At 44.3% G+C, this 21,604-nt stretch overlaps 1 protein-coding gene across 3 annotated transcripts in view; it reads left to right on the forward strand.

Annotated features, from left to right (window-relative positions):
• The window catches only part of LOC126278594 (fatty acid 2-hydroxylase), a 537,874-nt gene that overhangs the window by 85,703 nt on the left and 430,567 nt on the right, over positions 1-21,604 (forward strand). The window lies entirely within an intron of this gene.

The following is a 21,604-nucleotide window of genomic DNA, read 5'->3' on the forward strand; positions in this document are numbered from 1 at the left end:
CATCTCGACTGCTAGTGATACGAGGCCGTTGGGACCCAGCACGGCGTTCCGTATTACCCTCCTGAATCCACCGATTCCATATTCAGCTAACAGTCTTTGGATCGCGACCAACGCGAGCAGCAATGCCGATTCCATATTCTGCTAACAGTCATTGGATCGCGACCAACGCGAACAGCAATGTCGCGATACGATAAACCGCAATCGCGATAGGCTACAATCCGACCTTTGTCAAAGTCGGAAACGTGATGGTACGAATTTCTCCTCCTTACACGAGGCATCACAACAACATTTCACCGGGCAACGCCACTCAACTACTGTTGTGTATGAGAAATCGGATGAAAACTTTTCTCATATCAGCACGTGTTAACAGTCGCCACCATCGCCAACCTTGTGTGAATGCCCTGAAAAGCTAATCATTTGCATATCACAGCATCTTCTTCCTGTCGGTTAAATTTCTAGTCTGTAGCACGTCATCGTTGTGGTGTATCAATTTTAATGGGAAGTAGTGTAGTTACAGACTACGGCGTGTACACACTTTATTCAACATGTAAACGTCACTACAAATACTCGGATTTAGGTTATGACATGTTCGATATGCCTGCCATATTTGGCGATGATGTGGCGCAGACGAATAGCGGAATTCTGCATGACCCGTTGAAGTGTCGGAACATCGATGCTGTCGATGACCTCCTGAATGGCTGTTTTCAGCTCAGCAATGGTTTTTGGAATTGTTGCTGTACGCCTTGTCTTTAATATAATCCCACAAAAAGGAGCCGTAGGTGTTCAGAACCGGAGAATATGGCGGCCAATCGAAGCCCATACCAGTGGCCTCTGAGTACCCCAGAGCCAGAATGCGGTCCCCAATGTGCTCCTCTAGCACATCAAACACTGTGCTGCTTAGTTGGATTCGAGCTCCGTCTTGCATAAACATTTCTTGTCGAAATCAGCGTCACTTTGGATAATGGGGATGAAATTATCTTCCAAAACTTTCACATACCGTTCGGTAGTCACCGTGACGTCAAGGAATATCGCACCGGTTATTCCGCGACTGGACGCCGCATACCACAGAGCCACCCGTTGAGGGTGAAGAGGCTTCTCGATCGCGAAATGCGGATTCTCAGTCTCCAAATGCGCCAATTTTGCTTATTGATGAACCCACACCAAACGAAAGTGGAACGACAATAAAATGGAGCGTGTGCACGCGCATACCAATTCCCATAATGCCCCGCGGCCAACTGTGCAGTTTGAACGTCCTAACCCAAAGCCTTCAAAAGTTATGACTCTTTTATTTCATATAGTTCAATAACTGTCAGCCTGTATTTACCTATGAGCAGAAGATAGTATTTGACACCAATCCCATTGGTGCTTAAATGAAGGTTAGGAACACAGCAACCACGTACAGCTGTGTGAATACTCATCTTGAGCTGTAGCGCCGCCTTGAGGAACAGCTGAATGTTTCACCCAACTAATGTACTCTCAATGCCGGGAAAGACTAGATATGTGATTCCTTTCAGTATGATACATTCAAAAATATTCCATGATGCAAGAAGGAGTTGATGATGCTTTTTTTTAACCTTTTAGTTACTTACACCGTTTGCAAGAAATTATTTAATATTTTCTTACTAACATCCGTTGCGAATTATTACTCTACGTCACGCCCGGCACCAGAGCAAAGAAGACATTCCAATCAGCAATCCACCAGAATGCTGTCCCCTTTCTATTCCGCTCCCACCCATCATCACTGTAGCCACAAAACAGGTCAAAGTATGAAACGTAAATTTTCACTGCCGGAAAACTTATTACATTACTCCAGGATCATACGCCATGACCAAGTAAATTTCTGGAAGAACCCGTAAGTTTCGTCGCCGTCTGCGGAGAGTATCTTCAAGCGAGTTTGTGGCTTCTTTGGAGGTCCGATTTACACTTCAGCTCGCTATTGACAGAAGTAAACTTCGGTTCCACGTGCTCCATTGCAGATGCGAAAAGACAACATGTTTTCAAAAACTAGCGTTACTGGCGACTGTCGCTTGGAGTCGTTCGCTTTCGTATAACGGTAACATCTAGAAGACAGAAGTGCTACAATTTTCACTCTGTAGAAGCAGGCATCATAGTGTGGACGCCACTATAACTAATGAATTCCATATAGGTCGTAAAGCCATAAGTATGTTGTCTTAAGCAGAGCACCAAAGAGAAACGTAGCTGTGGATGACAGGAATGCTGTACACCTTCTAAATGAGTATTATAGTAATATCATTTATTATAATTATCTGTGATGGAAAAGGGAATGCAACAGTAGTTATGAAGGTGGCCTACTCTGGCAGTAAGCATACCAGTTTATCACATCTGCCCACATATAGGAAACTGACTCCATCAACAGATCAGTTGTCAGGACTGTCACATGGTAGATAAAAAATCCCTCAATTGAACTGTGCGCTCAGAAAAGTCAGTTTAATACAGCTGCACTACCGCTGTCACTATCTGAGATGTCGAAAATTCACAAAGTAAACTTTCTGATAAGACCTATACTAAACTATGCTAGTTCATTCTCTTATTCGACTTCAAAGATCTCGACTGTAATATGACGACCACATGTGGGACGATAGGATCCTAATATCAACAATACGGTTCACTTTATTAGTAAACTGATAGGCATATCGATCCTGCCGGGGGACATGTTAGTCAGCTTCGATGTAGTATCGCTGTTTCCTACGGTTCTGCTAAATGAGGTGTTGGAACTGTTGAATAGCATTTCTCCTGATATTGCAGAGTCGTCTAATACTGTCTCACAATCAAGTACTTTAAAAGGAATGAGTAGTTTTACGAATAGGCGAATAGTGCGTCCATGGGAAGCCCCTTACATTCAGTGACTGCTGATATCTTCACGGAAAAATTCGAAGAACAGGTACTGAGAAATACTCTGAAAAAAAAAAACAGGACAAATGGTCCTCTACAGTGGACGACGCGTTTGTGGTTGTAATGGTACTTGAATTACGTAACCATTACGGCACCTCACCTCAACCCCACGATACCACCAATATTCTACTGTTTTTCTGTAAAATAGTAAACATATTCCTGTGACAAAATTCGGATTTGATTTCATTAATGTGGAGGTACTTTGATACATCGATATGTTTATAGTGCAATGATATTATTCTTATGTGTATTCTTTCTTTTGTCACTATGTTCTTTGACATACTTGTAACTCTGATTTTTGGGCGCGTAAGCGGTTATTAGATAGTCAGGTCTTGGTCGTCATGTTGAAAAGACGCAAATTGTACTCAGTTTATGAAATGTGAACTTTAACAATATTTTCAAGTATGTTTTATAGTGTAAAGTGAAATTGCAACAAAAGTAATAAAAAAAGAAGTGTAACTTAAATTCGCAGTGCTGATTACTTTTTTACATCACCATTGTTCTAACTTGCAAAAGTTTAATCTTCAAGAATGGTTTATGAAACACATCTATAAAACTTTTGAATATCGCAGAATAACATCTAGGCCTGTTTGCATCCGAGCTTGGAATCGTCACTACCTAGATTTTCGACGATTGAGCCATGAGTTCACGAGACCAGCGTGGGAAACACGAAAAGATAAGTGACTAGTTTATCCATTATTTCAAGAAATGACTTTATTAATTGTGATCTAATGACACCTGCCACATAATATAACTTTGTTGTTGCCCGAAAATGCAATATTTAGCAGCGTGAGCAACACTACAATCACAATTAATTTTTGACCTTTGTTGTGGTGGGGTTGTTAGAAGGCGTAGGGACAAGAGAAATAGGAACTACCACCTCAGTGACATTAGTCCAAAGTCTCAGTTCACCGCCGGGCGGTGTGGCCGAGCAGTTCCAGGCGCTTCAGTCTGGAACCGCGCGACCGCTACGGTCGCAGGTTCGAATCTTACCTCGGGGATGGGTGTGTGCGACGTCCTTAGGATAGTTAGGTTTAAGTAGTGCTAAATTTTAGGGTACTGGTGACCTCAGATGTTAAGTCCCATAGTGCACAAAGCCATTTGAACCATTTTTCTCAGTTCACCATGCTGTAGTGGTCAGAGGCAAATTGCATTTTCTGGATTTATGTCGCTGTCTTTCCTTTTAGGACATTCATTTTGTTCTGTTTTGGAGTAGATGCTTGGGCCATACGGTTTACTAAAAATCTACGCACACGGACCGTCACCTACACCGGAATTCAAAACACCATCCACAGTAAAAGCGCGCCTTTATAGAAACGTTTGCAGGTGGATCGAGGACCACCTGTTGGAGCGGACCAGCTCGGTGCAGTACTGGCGTATCTCTGCATGGAAAAAATTCATAAAATGGAAACTCAAACGGTTCAAATGGCTCTGAGCATTATGGGACTTAACATCTCAGGTCATCAGTCCCCTAGATCTTAGAACTCCTTAAACCTACCTAACCTAAGGAAATCACACACATCCATGCCCGAGGCAGGATTCGAACCTGCGACCGAAGCAGTCCCGCGGTTCCGGACTGCGGCGCTTAGAACCGCACGGCCACCGCGGCCGGCCCACAAATGGAGACTGTCATAAGCTATACAGAAAGGAGAAGGAGAATACTAAATACGCCAATAATTTTAATCGGAATGTGGTGGGTGTGATACGCCACAGGTCTGGATTTTAGTGCTGAAAAAGATGTGTACCGGTGATCCACCGTGGGATAATAGGAATAGAAGACGACAATCACTTGTTCCACTTACCGTGGCTAAATGTTCCTCGCGATCCTTCTATTTGCTGTGAGTTGCTGGTCGCTAGTATAGCGTGTCTGTGACTTATGTAAAGGTACGGCACAGATGACGTGGAAACCAAGAACGGGTGGGGCAGCGAGCTGTTGGCGAGAAACACTTTATAGCGTGATCCAGAGGTATAGAACAACCCTTCTAAAACAAACACAGGTAGAATAACCCAATTTAAAATCAAGTAGTGTGATATAGGAGAGGGGGAAAACACGTGGGACTCTGTTAGCAAATGGCCGACAGTTTGAAAGCCGCTATCTTGGATGCAACTTCGGATTTTCAGATGGAAACAGGTCATAAGACGTACCAAACAGATAGACAATTACACTAGGGAAAGAATCGTATCTTTCTTTTTAGCACATCTTTACCTACTATCGAATTACATCACATTCCGTGCCAACAAGTCTAATCCTGACATTAATACACAAAAACTACTGGGTGTGCTTGATGTTCTGCACAGCATGTTGGAAAGCGGTTCTTATCCAATTTACCCATCCTTCAGGGATTTTAATCAGCACATGTACCGGAATGCGAACGCAAGCATGAACAATCCACTCAGTCATTATGATGAACGGCTGACCAGAGTTTCCTACGGGATGTGGCGAGGGCTGTGCCCTAGGCTCTTACTGAACGATTCCAGAATAATGGCTGATGTTGTTTCGCCCGAAAAGAATTCTGTCGTCCAACTTTCGGTTTGTCTACGGCAGAGCAAGTTTCACGGAATTTCACGATAAGTTCACTACCACTCTGTGGATAGTGGGTGGTCTGTCTGGGTGGCCTTGATTCAAATCCTCTGTGATAACACAGGCGCTTCTCTCTCCTGATATCAGGACGATCACAATGCCGTTGCTTGTATTAACACCATCGGCTTTCAGATCACCAGTAATGAAGAAACATCCGTCACAAGTTGCGACTAAAAGACATCATTGTCTATTTTGTGTAATTCTCTGTTTGGTATATCACAAGATCACCTACCATTTGGAAATTACGAGTTGCATCCAAAATGGCAGCTTTCAAAATGGCCTCCCATGTTTTCCTCTTCCTTTTCTCATACTGTTTGTAACTCCTGTCTTTCCCCCCATTATTGTTTTAAAAGAGTGGCGCAACACCTCTGGACTGCGTCAAGTAAAATCGCAAGGACGTGACAAGTTATACGCTTGTCTTGTCGTTTGTTTAGACTTCATTTTTTATCAGTCCTTTGATTTTCTGCCTCTTTATCCTTTATCCACTTCTTTTGATGGCAAAATATGCTTTACAGTATTTTTTTAAAAAAAGCATGCACTAATTTCTTGCCTCTCTCTGGACTGTCAGATATGGTGAATTCCATTCTCCCAGAGGAGAGTTCCCTCCCATTTTCTACGCAGTGTTTTCCTCAGCAAAGGTATCCCTGCACAGGAAAATTGTAGAAGCTGCCACATCATTGCTCCGTGTCACCCTAAACCGCCTAGCTTTGCACCTCATGGAAAAAAAAAGTTAGTTATATTGTAACAGCACGGTTAAGATATAGTGAAAGTGATACAACACACCTCTCCACATCTGTTTCTTCATTCGGACAATCATAAGCGTTCATAGCATATTATGAAATAAACTATGAAGGATGTAATTGATTGCAGTTAATAGCGGATCACACAATCTACTACTTATTGTTGAAACTGTTTCTTCTTCAAAAACCATTTCGAGCTACACGGTGACATAGAAAAATTATGTTTACCGTAACACAAATAACTCCTTCACGTAGGAAGTTCAGACATAACGGAAACGAGACGCAAATAATTAGTCTGAACATATTTTCGAAATGGATGCAATTTTCTCCTACTTATATCGAAATGCACACGTCTAAGTGCGTCTGCATCTCAAGAACGCTGCCGATCAACTGACCTACATCAAATATTACGTACACATGTGAGACGACAACAGCAATAATAATTCACAAACCATTGTCACCAGGCTAACATTATTTTTGACAGCTGAATACGACTTAACCAGTTGTTGGTGCATGAATATTGATACTCAATATGTAGCCAAATTAAACAATAAACTTAGAAAATGCTAAAAGTAGTAAATAATATGGCATGTGAGGATATAGAATCCTCGTGCGTCCGTAGGCTTAAAAAAAGTCTGGAAATTTATGGCAACTTCAAGTTTCAGTGTGAAATGAAAGAAAAATGGTCCCAATAAATAAGCGAAGACTAATAGCTTGAGACTATATAACCACAGATTGACTGACACATAAAAATTATGGACGCTTGGCAAATGTTACAAAATAAGAACACATACAGAAGAATATCTCAAGAAAAAAAAACTTACGAAATGACGAAATGTTATCTTTTAGAAAAGTGAGAGTGAAGAAGAGACACAAAGACATAATTGTTTACCATACAGAAAATGCAGCAAATAAAATGAACGAAAGCAATTATTAATCAATATCCTGTTAAGTATCCTCGTTGATATGTCCGTAAACACACAGACACTAGGGCAGCGTAAAGGGACAATCCACCTCGCATTGCAATGTATCATGAATGGACAAATGCGCAACGCGTTCCTCACAAATTGTGATTGGCAGTGCGATTCTTTTACTTACACTTTAATGTCATTTCCGTATTTAATACTTTGTCTTCACTTATGAAGATTATTATTATGCTATAATCAATTTATCGCTCTCGGCAGAAACGATTTAGACAAGTTACCTGTATCATGCGAAAAGTAGCAACTGACTATAAATAATGGAAAGTATGGAGTCATCCACATGAGAGCTAAAAGGAATCCATTAAATTTCGATCACACCGTGAAACACACAAATACAGTGAAGAGCCAAAGAAGCTGGTACACCTGCCTAATATACTGTAGGACCCCAAGGCAGATGTGCTGCAGCACGACGTGGCGTGGACCCGACTAACGTCTGAATCAATGCTGGAGGGACCTGAAACAATGAATACTGCTGTGCTGTCCATAAATCCATAACATTACGAGGCGGTGGAGATCTCTTCTGAACAACACGTTTGCAAGGCATTCTAGATATGCTCAATATTGTTCGTGTCGGGGGAGCTTGATGGCCAGCGGAAGTGTTTAAACTCAGAAGAGTGTTCCTTGGGCCACTCTGTAGAATTTTGAACGTGTGGCGTGAAGCATTGTCCTGATGGAATTGGCCAAGTCCATCGGAATGCACAATGGACATGAATGGATGTAGGTGATCAGACAGGATGCTTAGGAACGAGTCACCAATCATGATCGTAAATAGACGTTTCAGGGATCCAGATTCACTCAACTGCACAGGCCCACACCGTTACAGCGTCTCCACCAGCTTGAACAGTCCCCTGCTGATACGCAGACTCCATGGATTCATGAGGTTGTCTCCATACCCGTACACGTCCATCCGATCGATACAATGTGAAACGAGGCTCGTCGGACCAGGCATCATGTTTCCAGCCGTCAACAATCCAATGTCGGTGTTGATGGGCCCAAGCGAGGGGTAAAGCTTTGTGCCGTGCAATCATCATGGGTACACGAGTGGGCCTCCGTCTCCAAAAGCGCACATCGATGATGTTTCTTTGAATGGTTCGCAAGCTGACACTTCTTGATGGCCCTGCATTGAAATCTGCAGCAGTTTGCGGAAGGGTTGCACTTCTATCACGTTGAACGATTCTCTTCAGTCGTCGTTGGTCCCGTTCTTACAGCATCTTTTTCCCCCCGCAGCGATGTCGGAGATTTGATGTTTTACCGGATTCCTTATATTTACGGTACACTCGTGAAATGGTCGTACGAGAAAATGCCCACTTCTTCATCGATAACTCGGATATACTGTGTTCCATCGCTCGTGCGCCGATCACAACACCACGCTCAAACTCCCTTAAATCTTGATAAATTGCCATTGTAGCAGCAGTAACCGATCTAACAACTGCACCAGACACTTGGTGTCTTACATAGGCGTTGCTGATTGCAGCGCCGTGTTCTGCCTGTATACATATCTCTATATTTGAATCAGCATGCTTATACAGGTTTCTTTGGCGCTACAATGTATAAAGACCGTCAGTTCAACTAAATACCTACCGGTAACGATAATGATCAACTTAAATTGGATCCGATCTCACAGAAATAGTTGCGAGAAAGGCGAACAAAAGACGGCGTTTTATTGGAAGCAACTTAGAATTTGCAACAGATATACACTACTGGCCATTAAAATTGCTACACCACGAAGATGACGTGGTACAGACGCGAAATTTAACCGACAGGAAGGAGATGCTGTGATATGCAGATGATTAGCTTTCCAGTGCATTCACACAAGGTTGGCGACGGTGGCGACACCTACAACGTGCTGACATGAGGAAAGTTTCCAACAGATTTCTCATACACAAACAGCAGTTGACCGGCATAGCCTGGTGAAACTTTGTTGTGATGCCTCCAGTAAGGAGGAGAAATGCGTCCCATCACGTTTCCGACTTTGATAAAGGTCGGATTGTACCCTATCACGATTGCGGTTTATCGTATCGCGACACTGCTGCTCATGTTTGTCGAGATCCAATAACTGTTAGCAGAATATGGAATCGGTGGGTTCAGGAGGATAATACGGAACGCCGTGCTGGATCACAACGGCCTCGTATCTCTAGCAGTCGAGATGACAGGCATCTTATCCGCATGGCTGCTACGGATCGTGCAGCCACGTTTCGATCCATGAGTCAACAGATGAGGACTTTTGAAGACGACAACCATCTGCACGAACAGTTCGACAACGTTTGCAGCAGCATGTACTATCAGCTCGGAGACCACGGCTGCGGTTACTCTTGGCGCTGCACCACAGACAGGAGCTACTGCGATGGTGTTCTGAACGACGAACCTGGGTGCACGAATGGCAAAACGTCATTATTTCGGATAATCTAGGTTCTGTTTACAGCACCATGATGGTCGAATCCGTGTTTGGCGACATCGCGGTGAATCCACATTGGAAGCGTGTATTCGTCATCGCCATACTGGCGTATCACCAGGAGTGATGGTATGGGGTGTCACTGGTTACACGTCTCGGTCACCTCTTGTTCGCATTGACGGCACTTTGAACAGTGGACGTTACATTTCAGATGTGTTACGACCCGTGGCTCAACCCTTCATTCGATCCCTGCGAAACCTTACATTTTAGCAGGGTAATGCACGACCGCATGTTGCAGGTCCTGTATGGGCCTTCTGGATTCAGAAAATGTTCGACTGCTGTCCTGGCCAGCACATTCTCCAGATCTCTCACCAAATGAAAACGTCTGGTCAATGGTGGCCGAGCAACTGGCTCATCACAATACGCCAGTCACTACTCTTGATGAACTGTAGTATCGTGTTGAAGCTGCATGGGCAACTGTACCTGTACACTCAATCCAAGCTCTGTTTGACTCAATGCCCAGGCGTATCAAGGCCGTTATTACGGCCAGAGGTGGTTGTTCTGGGTACTGATTTCTCAGGATGTATCCACCCAAATTGCGTGAAAATGTAATCACATGTCAGTTCTCGTATAATATATTAGTCCAATGAGTACCCGTTTATCATCTGCATTTCTTATTGGTGTATCAATTTTAATGGCCATTAGTGTACTAAAGACACTTCCTACGCCATGCTTGTCCGTCTTCCTGTGGATACTGCTACGCTCCTTACCGGATAGGATTGACGGTGGACTTCGAAAACTTCAAAGAAGGACAGCTCGTTTTGTACTATATGCTATCACGGGTATGACACACGAGTTCTAGTAGCAATCATTAAAACAAAGGCGTTTGTCGTGGGGCCGAGGATATTTGACGGAATTTAAATCATTAGCCTCCTGCGAAAGCTAAAATATTTTGGTGTCGTCCACCTACGTAGGGAGAAATGACCCTGGCAATGAAAAAAGAGAAATCAGAGTTCTCACCGAAAGACTTAAGTGTTCTTTCTTTCTCACGCTGTTCGAGAGTGGATAGGTGAAGAAATACTCTGAATGTTCTTTTATGAACCCTCTGCCCGGCAATTAACCCTCTTTTCGGAGTAAAAGGCAATGTATGGCTACTCTAAATAACGTGGTACTTCAGAAGTAACAATATGAAAACAATTACCATTTTGTTTTCCGACAAGGAAAGGGTGAGACGCACAGGAACGGGACATACAGGGTTGGAGAAGATGACTGCGCGTAACTAAATCGTATGCACACCAGTGAGTAGAGCGTCTCTCCAAGATTTTAACTCACGTTAGAGAGTTCGATATGGACACCATTTGTGACGTGGTAAACGTCAATAAGTGCGTGAAGTTCACTGACACGAATTGTCCGGGAATGCGCGACAGCTGCGTACTTTGTAAATTTGTTCATCGGGTTGCCTAGCTACAGGCGCGACCTAGTGCCATGTGACAAAGCGGAGCGGAGCAGAAGGTTAAAAAAGAACCTTGAACACAGCACAAACTACCGTTGCAAAACGTGTTCAAGAATTCTGCAAACCATTGGCAGACTTGCCTTTGCAGATGGAACAATGATAAACAGAAATAACGAGCAGAAAATTCCCACCACTTACCTGATACGTTACTGTAGAATACACGCGTCGCATAGGTAGTGAAAGGAATAAGGGTGAATTGCACAGTACTCGTGTATATGTAGGTGTACACGACTTGTTATAATGCAACACTTCGAAAATTTAAAACAAAAGTCAACATCTATTTAAGCGCCAGACCCCACTGTTAATGCGTGGGTTACGGGCGGGCCAAAATGATGTCGAGGAAGTCGTGAGGTGACACCCTAGCAGGTCTGTGCTCCTCAGTTTGCTGGAGACGGCAACGAACCGACAAGCCGATGTATATCATCTAATGCAGGTAATTAATCCCATATCAAATGGTAATGGATGTGTTAGACGAAAAGGCTTATCGTGTTTCCAGTATTACTCTTTTGTTTACTTTATTTTGGGCATGACAAGTTTGAGTAGTTACAGCATGTGCTGCGAGTGTCGGCCAATAATCAAGAAGGTGCATCTCGTGCATTCAACGACATGTGAGATGTCTGTGTGTCAGCTACTCATTGATCCAGTCTGTCACTCGCACTGTGAAAACAACTCTGCTGTGTGAAAACCGAGCGAGGTGGCGCAAAGGTCACCACAACAGACTGTCACTCAGAAGAACGACGATTCAAATACACGCCCGACCACCATGTGTTACGTCTTCCGTGATTTTCCTAAACTGCTCCGGGCGAAAGTTGGATGGCTCCTTTGGAAGGGCAAGGTCGATTTCCTTCCCCATCCTTCCTTAATCTGAGATTACAGTGCTAAAGAGCAGAGATCGTTTCGTCGCGTGATACAACAGAAAAATGAGTCCTGATCGTAGTAATTACTCGACTTTTGTAAGCTGTCGCTCAAGGTAAAGGCATAAGCCAGGATATCAGCTCATGCGTCATGCCGAGCGGTCTGAGGCGCTGCAGTCATGGACTGTGCGGCTGATCCCGGCAGAGGTTCGAGTCCTCCCTCGGGCATGGGTGTGTGTGTCTGTCCTTAGGATAATTTAAGTTAAGTAGTGTCTAAGCTTAGTGACTGATGACCTTAGCAGTTAAGTCCCATAAGATTTCACACACATTTGAACATTTCCTGTCAGTAGTAAACACAGAGGTGAAAAAAGTCACGGGTCACCTACTAACATCGTGTCTGACCTACTCCTGTCCGGCGTAGTGCAGCAACTCCAACGTGGCGTGGACCCAACAAGTCGTTGGACGTTTCCTGCCGAATTATTGAGCCATGCTGCCTCTATAGCTGTCTGTACTTGCGAAAGTGTTGCCGGTAAAGGATTTTACGCACGAGCTGACCGCTCGACTATGTCCCATTAATGTTAGATGGGACGGATGTCAGGCGATGTGGTTGGCCAAATCATTCGCTCGAACTGTCCAGAAAGTTCTTCGAATTAATAGTGAACAGATGTGGCCCGGTAACATGGAGCATTGTTAGCCACGTGAGGTAACGGCATAGTTGTGGCGGCGCCCTAAAAATATTATACAGGGTGTTACAAAAAGGTACGGCCAAAGTTTCAGGAAACATAACTCACAAACAAATAAAGAAAAGATGTTATGTGGACATGTGTCTGGAAACGCTCAATTTCCATGTTAGAGCTCATTTTAGTTTCGTCAGTATGCACTGTACTTCCTCGATTCACCGCCAGTTGGCCCAATTGCAGGAAGGTAAGTACGACACAACATGTGGTTCATGCACGATGGAGCTCCTGCACATTTCAGTCGAAGTGTTCGTACGCTTCTCAACAACAGATTCGGTGACCGATGGATTGGTAGAGGCGGACCAATTCCATGGCCTCCACGCTCTTCTGACCTCAACCCTCTTGACTTTCATTTATGGGGGCATTTGAAAGCTCCTGTCTACGCAGCCCCGGTACCAAATGCAGAGACTCCCGTGCTCGTATTGTGGACGGCTGTGATACAATACGCCGTTCTCCAGGGCTGCATCTGCGCATCAGGGATTCCATGCGACGGAGGGTGGATGCATGTATCCTCGCTAACGGAGGTCATTTTGCACAAGTGTTTGAAGTCACGCTGGTACGTTCTGGTGCTGTGTGTTTCCACTCCATGATTAATATGATATGAAGAGAAGTAATAAAATGAGCTCTAACATGGAAAGTAAGCGTTTCCGGACACATGTCCACATAACATATTTTCTTTATTTGTGTGTGAGGAATATTTCCTGGAAGTTTGGCCGTACCTTTTTGTAACACCCTGTATGTTCGGAATTGGGGCGGCCGCACAGAACGCTCGTCAAAGCCGGGACCCGGCAGCAAACACGTGATGCCACACGTTAGCCGGACGAGAGGGGCAGCCCCAGAGCATGGTCCAGCCGCGTGGCTGGGATTTCCGCTGTGACGAGGACGGTGCTTTGTGTCGATGAAGGAGATGTCTATGCCGGGAGTGCCAAAGATGGCGGACTTTGTGAAACCTTCATGGCGGACATTTCACAGTTCGTATAGAAATTAATATTAGCCAGATGAATCATGATACCTCAAAAAGAAACATGTACATTACTATTAGTTGCGCGACGATTCTGATGCGGTAATCCGTTTTTCAATATATTTATTAGTTTAAAGTTTAGTATCTGACTGTAAATTATACAAGTAACACGCAGCAACGAATTTCCAAAATATAAACGCTTCATTCGATTTTGTCGATCGCCATGTCTTTAGAAAGCTATTAGTATAAACATAAATTAGTATACATTACAGAAGTGTAACTTGAATAGTACATGAGTTATTGGAGGCCAAAGTGGCTGATTACCATCGATCGCCTCAGGCCATAAGTACTCCATAGTCACACGAAGAAACGGTAGCAGCATGCTTATAAATATATTTATTCATCTATGTCTTTGTTTATATCCGATATATACTGTTGTTGTTGTTGTCTTCCGTCCCGAGACTCGTTTGATGCAGCTCTCCATGCTTCTTCATCTCCCAGTACCTACTGCAACCTACATACTTCTGAATCTGCTTAGTGTATTCTTCTCTTGGTCTCCCTCTACGATTTTTACCCTTCACGCTGCCCTCCAATGCTAAATTTGTGATCCCTTGATGCCTCAGAACATGTCCTACCAACCGGTCCCACTTTTTTATCCATTTGTGCCACAAACTCCTCTTCTTCCCAATCCTACTCAATATCTCCTCATTAGTTATGTGATCTACCCATCTAATCTTCAGCATTCTTCTGTAGCACCACATTTCGAAAGCTTCTATTCTCTTCTTGTTCAAACTATTTATCGTCCATGTTTCACTTTCATACATGGCCACACTCCATACAAATACTTTCAGAAACGACTACCTGACACTTAAATCTACACTCGATGTTAACAAATTTCGCTTCTTCAGAAACGCTTTCCTTGCCATTGCCAGTCTACACTTTATATCCTCTCTACTTCGAACATCATCAGTTATTTTGCTTCCAAAATAGCAAAACTCGTTTACTACTTGAAGTGTCTCATTTCCTAATCTAATTCCCTCAGCATCACCCGACTTAATACGACTACATTCCATTATCCTCGTTTTGCTTTTGTTGATGTTCATCTTATATCCTCCTTTCAAGACACTGTCCATTCCGTTCAACTGCTCTTCCAAGTGCTTTGCTGTCTCTGACAGAATTACATGGATTTTGATATCTACTCCGAATTTTTGTTTTGTTTCCTTTACTGCTTGCTCAATATACAGATTGAATAACATCGGGGAGAGGCTACAACCCTGTCTCACTCCCTTCCCAACTACTGCTTCCCTTTCATGCGCCTCGACTCTCATAACTGCTACCTGGTTTCTGTACAAATCGTAAATGGCCTTTCGCTCCCTGTATTTTACCCCTGTCACCTTTAGAATTTGAAAGAGAGTATTCCAGTCAACATTGTAAAAAGTTTCTCTAAGTCTACAAATGCTATAAATGTAGGTTTGCCTTTTCTTAATCTATTTTCTAAGAGAAGTCGTAGGGTCAGTATTGCCTCACGTGTTCCAACATTTCTGCGAAATCCAAACTGATCTTCGCCAAGGTCAGCTTCTACCAGTTTTTCCATTCGACTGTAAAGAATTCGCGTTAGTATTTTGCAGCTGTGACTTATTAATCTATAGTTCGGTAATTTTCACATCTGTCAACACCTGCTTTCTTTGCGATTGGAATTATTATATTCTTCTTGAAGTCTGAGGGTATTTCGCCTGTCTCATAGATGTTGCTCACCAGTTGGTAGAGTTTTGTCAGGACTGGCTCTCCCAAGGGCGTCAGTAGTTCCAATGGAATGTTGTCTCCTCCCGGGGCCTTTTTTCGACTCTGGTCTTTCAGTGCTCTGTCAAACTCTTCACTCACCATCGTATCTCCCATTTCATCTTCATCTACATCCTCTTCCATTTCCATAATATTGTCCTCAAGTACATCGACCTTGTATAGACCCTCTATATACTCCTTCCACCTTTCTGCTTTCCCTTCTTTGCTTAGAACTGGGTTTCCATCTGAACTCTTGATATTCATACAAGTGTCTCTCTTTTCTCCAAAGGTTTAATTTTCCTGTAGGCAGTATCTGTCTTACCCCTAGTGAGATAAGCCTCTACATCCTTACATTTGTCCTCTAGCCATCCCTGCTTAGCCATTTTGCACTTCCTGTCGATCTCATTTTTGAGACGTCTGTATTCCCTTTTGCCTGCTTTATTTACTGCATTTTTATATTTTCTCCTTTCATCAGTTATACTATATGAAGAAATTTGTTAAAGCACAGAGATATTAGGCTCCTGCCCTACCTTCTGCTTCATTTCTTTGGATATACACTCCTGGAAATTGAAATAATAACACCGTGAATTCATTGTCCCAGGAAGGGGAAACTTTATTGACACATTCCTGGGGTCAAATACATCACATGATCACACTGACAGAACCACAGGCACATAGACACAGGCAACAGAGCATGCACAATGTCGGCACTAGTACAGTGTATATCCACCTTTCGCAGCAATGCAGGCTGCTATTCTCCCATGGAGACGATCGTAGAGATACTGGATGTAGTCCTGTGGAACGGCTTGCCATGCCATTTCCACCTGGCGCCTCAGTTGGACTAGCGTTCGTGCTGGACGTGCAGACCGCGTGAGACGACGCTTCATCCAATCCCAAACATGCTCAATGGGGGACAGATCCGGAGATCTTGCTGGCCAGGGTAGTTGACTTACACCTTGTAGAGCACGTTGGGTGGCACGGGATACATGCGGACGTGCATTGTCCTGTTGGAATAGCAAGTTCCTTTGCCGGTCTAGGAATGGTAGAACGATGGGTTCGATGACGGTTTGGATGTACCGTGCACTATTCAGTGTCCCCTTGACGATCACCAGAGGTGTAAGGCCAGTGTAGGAGATCGCTCCCCACACCATGATGCCGGGTGTTGGCCCTGTGTGCCTCGGTCGTATGCAGTCCTCATTGTGGCGCACACCTGCACGGCGCCAAACACGCATACGACCATCGTTGGCACCAAGGCAGAAGCGACTCTTACCGCTGAAGACGACACGTCTCCATTCGTCCCTCCATTCACGCCTGTCGCGACACCACTGGAGGCGGGCTGCACGATGTTGGGGCGTGAGAGGAAGACGGCCTAACGGTGTGCGGGACCGTAGCCCAGCTTCATGGAGACGGTTGCGAATGGTCCTCGCCGATACCCCAGGAGCAACAGTGTCCCTAATTTGCTGGCAAGTGGCGGTGCGGTCCCCTACGGCACTGCGTAGGATCCTCCGGTCTTGGCGTGCATCTGTGCGTCGCTGCGGTCCGGTCCCAGGTCGACGGGCACGTGCACCTTCCACCGACCACTGGCGTCAACATCGATGTACTGTGGAGACCTGACGCCCCACGTGTTGAGCAATTCGGCGGTACGTCCACCCGGCCTCCCGCATGCCCACTATACGCCCTCGCTCAAAGTCCGTCAACTGCACATACGGTTCACGTCCACGCTGTCGCGGCATGCTACCAGTGTTAAAGACTGCGATGGAGCTCCGTATGCCACGGCAAACTGGCTGACACTGACGGCGGCGGTGCACAAATGCTGCGCAGCTAGCGCCATTCGACGGCCAACACCGCGGTTCCTGGTGTGTCCGCATTGCCGTGTGTGTGATCATTGCTTGTACAGCCCTCTCGCAGTGTCCGGAGCAAGTATGGTGGGTCTGACACACCGGTGTCAATGTGTTCTTTTTTCCATTTCCAGGAGTGTATGTTTAATTGCTTATGTATTTAATAATGTGTGTTAGAGCGTGTTTGTGGCCCAGCAGCAGATATATTTATTTAATTTCAAGTTATGTAAATGTAACTCCAGTATTTCGTATGTGTTTAAATACGTTTGTGAGTGTACGTTGGATTGAAGATCTGGAGCGAGCGCTCTAGCCAATCACAGCGTTCGCGAATGGGGAGACTGGATGGGAGCATCGTTTCCGGAGAGGACAAGTGGTAGTTCTGGCAGTGCGGGAGTGCTGGACGGCACAGTACGGGACACGACACGGGAAGTGCTGGACGCGACGCGGAATCGGCGGGAGGACTTGGAGAGCGGAGCGGTTTGGCGTGGTCGTGGCGGATAGAAATACTTCGGAGGGCCGACTTGTGCACTTGTGAGATTTCCGTGGCTTCTACAGTGAAGACGCAGTGTTCGTTTCGAAGTGAATATCTCGCGAGATATGTTGTTGTTCATAACTAATTACGTGCAGTAGGAATCTATTGTTTCCCTGTTATTCAACTTATATTTTATTTAAATGCTTGACCATCGACACCAAAAAGCGTTTTGCAGAAATATACCGCATTCTGAAAAGTACTTCTGCTATCGTACTCATCATTTAAAGTCATTAAGATAGTACATGCAGATTTTATTTAATTGCAATCCTTCATTTATAAACGTCCATGTTACATTCAAAATTCGCAATTGCCCAGTGATAGAAACCTTCGACCAATCGATTCATGTGTGTATTCTTACCGTATACTGTAGACTTAGCAATATTTGGCCTGTAATGCGGCAACTACGTATCCCAGCCCCTAGACAACGAAACCAGCCAAAACTTTTAATATTGCATTTCTGAGACGGAGGGTGCGTAGCTATCTGAAAGCCTGCAGCCATAAAAATCTTAAGGGTTACAAAGTTTTCAGCAGTTTCAGGGCGCTTACCAGCTCAGCGTACGAGCTTCCTTGCTCTCGTGGCAGGACTGATGCAGAGGAAGAATTAGCACCATTTTGATAGTAACAAACTGTGAAACTAATAATTTCTGGCAAACAGTGTCTAAGTAATTGTGTAGTTAAAAAATATGAAACATTTCCTTCCTCGTGTAATTCTGTTTAATATCTTATGCTCGAACGAATTGGACATCAAGTGTTTCCCTTGTATTAAAATAGATGGATGAAATGGCGCTACAATCAACTGATGCTCAGGGTGACACCAGACCTCGTGGTAAATATTCACATACCTATATGTGTGTGCAACGCTCCGACCAGCCGTTTAGGTACCAACAGAATTGTATGTTGTTATTGAGAAGATGCAACAAGGCGACATTTATTTAGTGTCGAAGAATATATTATGTTACTAGATAAATAAGGCACAAGGGCAATTTAAAATAATACACTGAAGAGCCTGCCTAATATCGCGTAGGGTCCCCGAGAACACGTAGAAGTTCTGTAACACACCGTGGCATGGATTCAAATAATGTCTGAGTAGTGCTATAGGGAATTGAAACCATGAATCCTGCAGCACTATCCATAAATCCGTAACAGTACGAGGAGTTGGAGATACTGAACAGGACGTTGCTACGCATCCCGGATATGATCAATAATGTTCGTGTCTGAGGAGTTTGGTGGGCAGCGGTAATGTTTAAACTCAGAAGAGTATTACTGGAGTCACCGTGTAGCAGTTCTGGACGTGAGGGGTGTCGCATTGTCCTGCTGGAATTGTCCAAGTCCGTCGGAATGCACAACGGACATGAACTGATGCAGGTGATCAGACAGGATGCTTACGTACGTGTCACCTGTCAGAGTCGTATCTAACCGTGTCAGGGGTCCCATATCACACCAACTGCACACGCTCCACACCATTACAGAGCCTCCACCAGCTTGAAAAGTCCCCTGCTGACATGCAGACTCCATGGATCCATGAGGTTGCCTCCATACCAGTAAACGGCCATACCAGACTCGTCCGACGAGGCAACATGTTTCCAGTCATCAGTAGTCCAATGTCGGTGTTGACGGGCCCAGGTGAAGCGTAAAGATTTGTGTCTTGCAGTCATCAAGGGTACACGAATGGGCCTTCGACTCCGAAAGTCCATATCGATGATATTTAATTGAATTGTTCGGACGCTAACACTTCTTGATTGTTCGGCATTGAAACCTGCAGTAATTTGCGGAAGTGTTGCTCTTTTGCATCGCTGAACGATTCTCTTGAGTCGTCGTTGGTCCCGTTCTTGCAGGATCTTTTTCAGCCGTAGCGATGTCGGAGATTTGATGTTTTACCAGATTCCTGATGTTCACGGTACACTGGTGAAATGATCGTACGGGAAAATCCCCAATACATCGCTAGCTCGGAGATGCTGTGTCCCATCTCTCGCCCGCCGACTATAAAATCACGTTCAAACTCCCTTAAATCTTGATAAGCTGTCATTGTAGCAGCAGTCACCGATCTAACAACTGCGCCAGACACTTGTTGTTTTATCTACATCTACATCTACATCTACATCTACATCCATACTCCGCAAGCCACCTGACGGTGTGTGGCGGAGGGTACCCTGAGTACCTCTATCGGTTCTCCCTTCTATTCCAGTCTCGTACTGTACGTGGAAAGAAGGATTGTCGGTATGCTTCTGTGTGGGCTCTAATCTCTCTCATTTTATCCTCATGGTCTCTTCGCGAGATATACGTAGGAGGGAGCAATATACTGCTTGACTCTTCGGTGAAGGTATGTTCTCGAAACTTTAACAAAAGCCCGTACCGAGCTACTGAGCGTCTCTCCTGCAGAGTCTTCCACTGGAGTTTATCTATCATCTCCGTAACGCTTTCGCAATTACTAAATGATCCTGTAACGAAGCGCGCTGCTCTCCGTTGGATCTTCTCTATCTGTTCTATCAACCCTACCTGGTGCGGATCCCACACTGCTGAGCAGTATTCAAGCATTGGGCGAACAAGCGTACTGTAACCTACTTCCTTTGTTGTCGGATTGCATTTCCTTAAGATTCTTCCAATGAATCTCAGTCTGGCATCTGCTTTACCGACGATCAACTTTATGTGATCATTCCATTTATATAGGCGTTTCCGACCGCAGCGCCGTATTCTGCCTGTTTACATATCTCTGTATTTCAAAACGTATGCCTATAGCAATTTCTCTGGCGCTTTAGTGTATACTGACATGCAAACTCCTTTGTGGGCAAAAATAATTAGGACTAACAACTTTGTTTACAAGGCCATACGCGGCAGCAAGCAGCGAAATATTTTTTTTGTAAATAAATGCTGCCTTTCCTGGGCGGTTGCCAAATGCTGTGTCCCATCTCTCGCCCGCCGACTATAAAATCACGTTCAAACTCCCTCATATCTTGATAAGCTGTCATTGTAGCAGCAGTCACCGATCTAACAACTGCGCCAGACACTTGTTGTTTTATATAGGCGTTTCCGACCGCAGCGCCGTATTCTGCCTGTTTACATATCTCTGTATTTCAAAACGTATGCCTATAGCAATTTCTCTGGCGCTTTAGTGTATACTGACATGCAAACTTCTTTGTGGGCAAAAATAATTAGGATTAACAACTTTGTTTACAAGGCCATACCCATCAGCAAGCAGCGAAATATTTTTTTGTAAATAAATGCTGCCTTTCCTGGGCCGTTGCCAAATGCTCATTGTCTCTTTTAGACCCGATATGATAATTATATATATTTTCACATAAAAGTGAGGAATATAAAACAGGACACCTATAACACACAAAAATAGTAGATGTTTCGAAGTGCGCTTTTAGCTAAACACGATGAAAAATATCGCAACATAAGAAAAACGCAGGTAATGAAATTTCGGGAATGCATTTGTCTGCGTAACATATTTAAGTGATTAACACTGAAGATCACAAGATTAATATGAGAGTGTGATAAGCCATTGCAAATGTGATATGCTGATTTTTTAATAACCGGTGTAACAGCCAGAATTTCAATGCAAGCATGCAAACGTGCATGCATTGTGTTGTAGAGGTGATGGATGTTAGTTTGTGGGATGGAGTTCCATGCCTGTTGCGCTTGGTCAGTCAATACAAGGACGGTTAATGCTGTTTGTGAATGATGCTACAGTTGTCGCCCGATGATGTCCTTTATGTGCTCAGTTGGAGACAGATCTGTTACCGAGCAGGCCTAGGCCACACGTCGACGCTGTGTAGGGCAT

The sequence above is a fragment of the Schistocerca gregaria genome, chromosome 6, assembly GCF_023897955.1.
Source record: "Schistocerca gregaria isolate iqSchGreg1 chromosome 6, iqSchGreg1.2, whole genome shotgun sequence".
NCBI classification, from domain to species: Eukaryota; Metazoa; Arthropoda; class Insecta; order Orthoptera; family Acrididae; genus Schistocerca; species Schistocerca gregaria.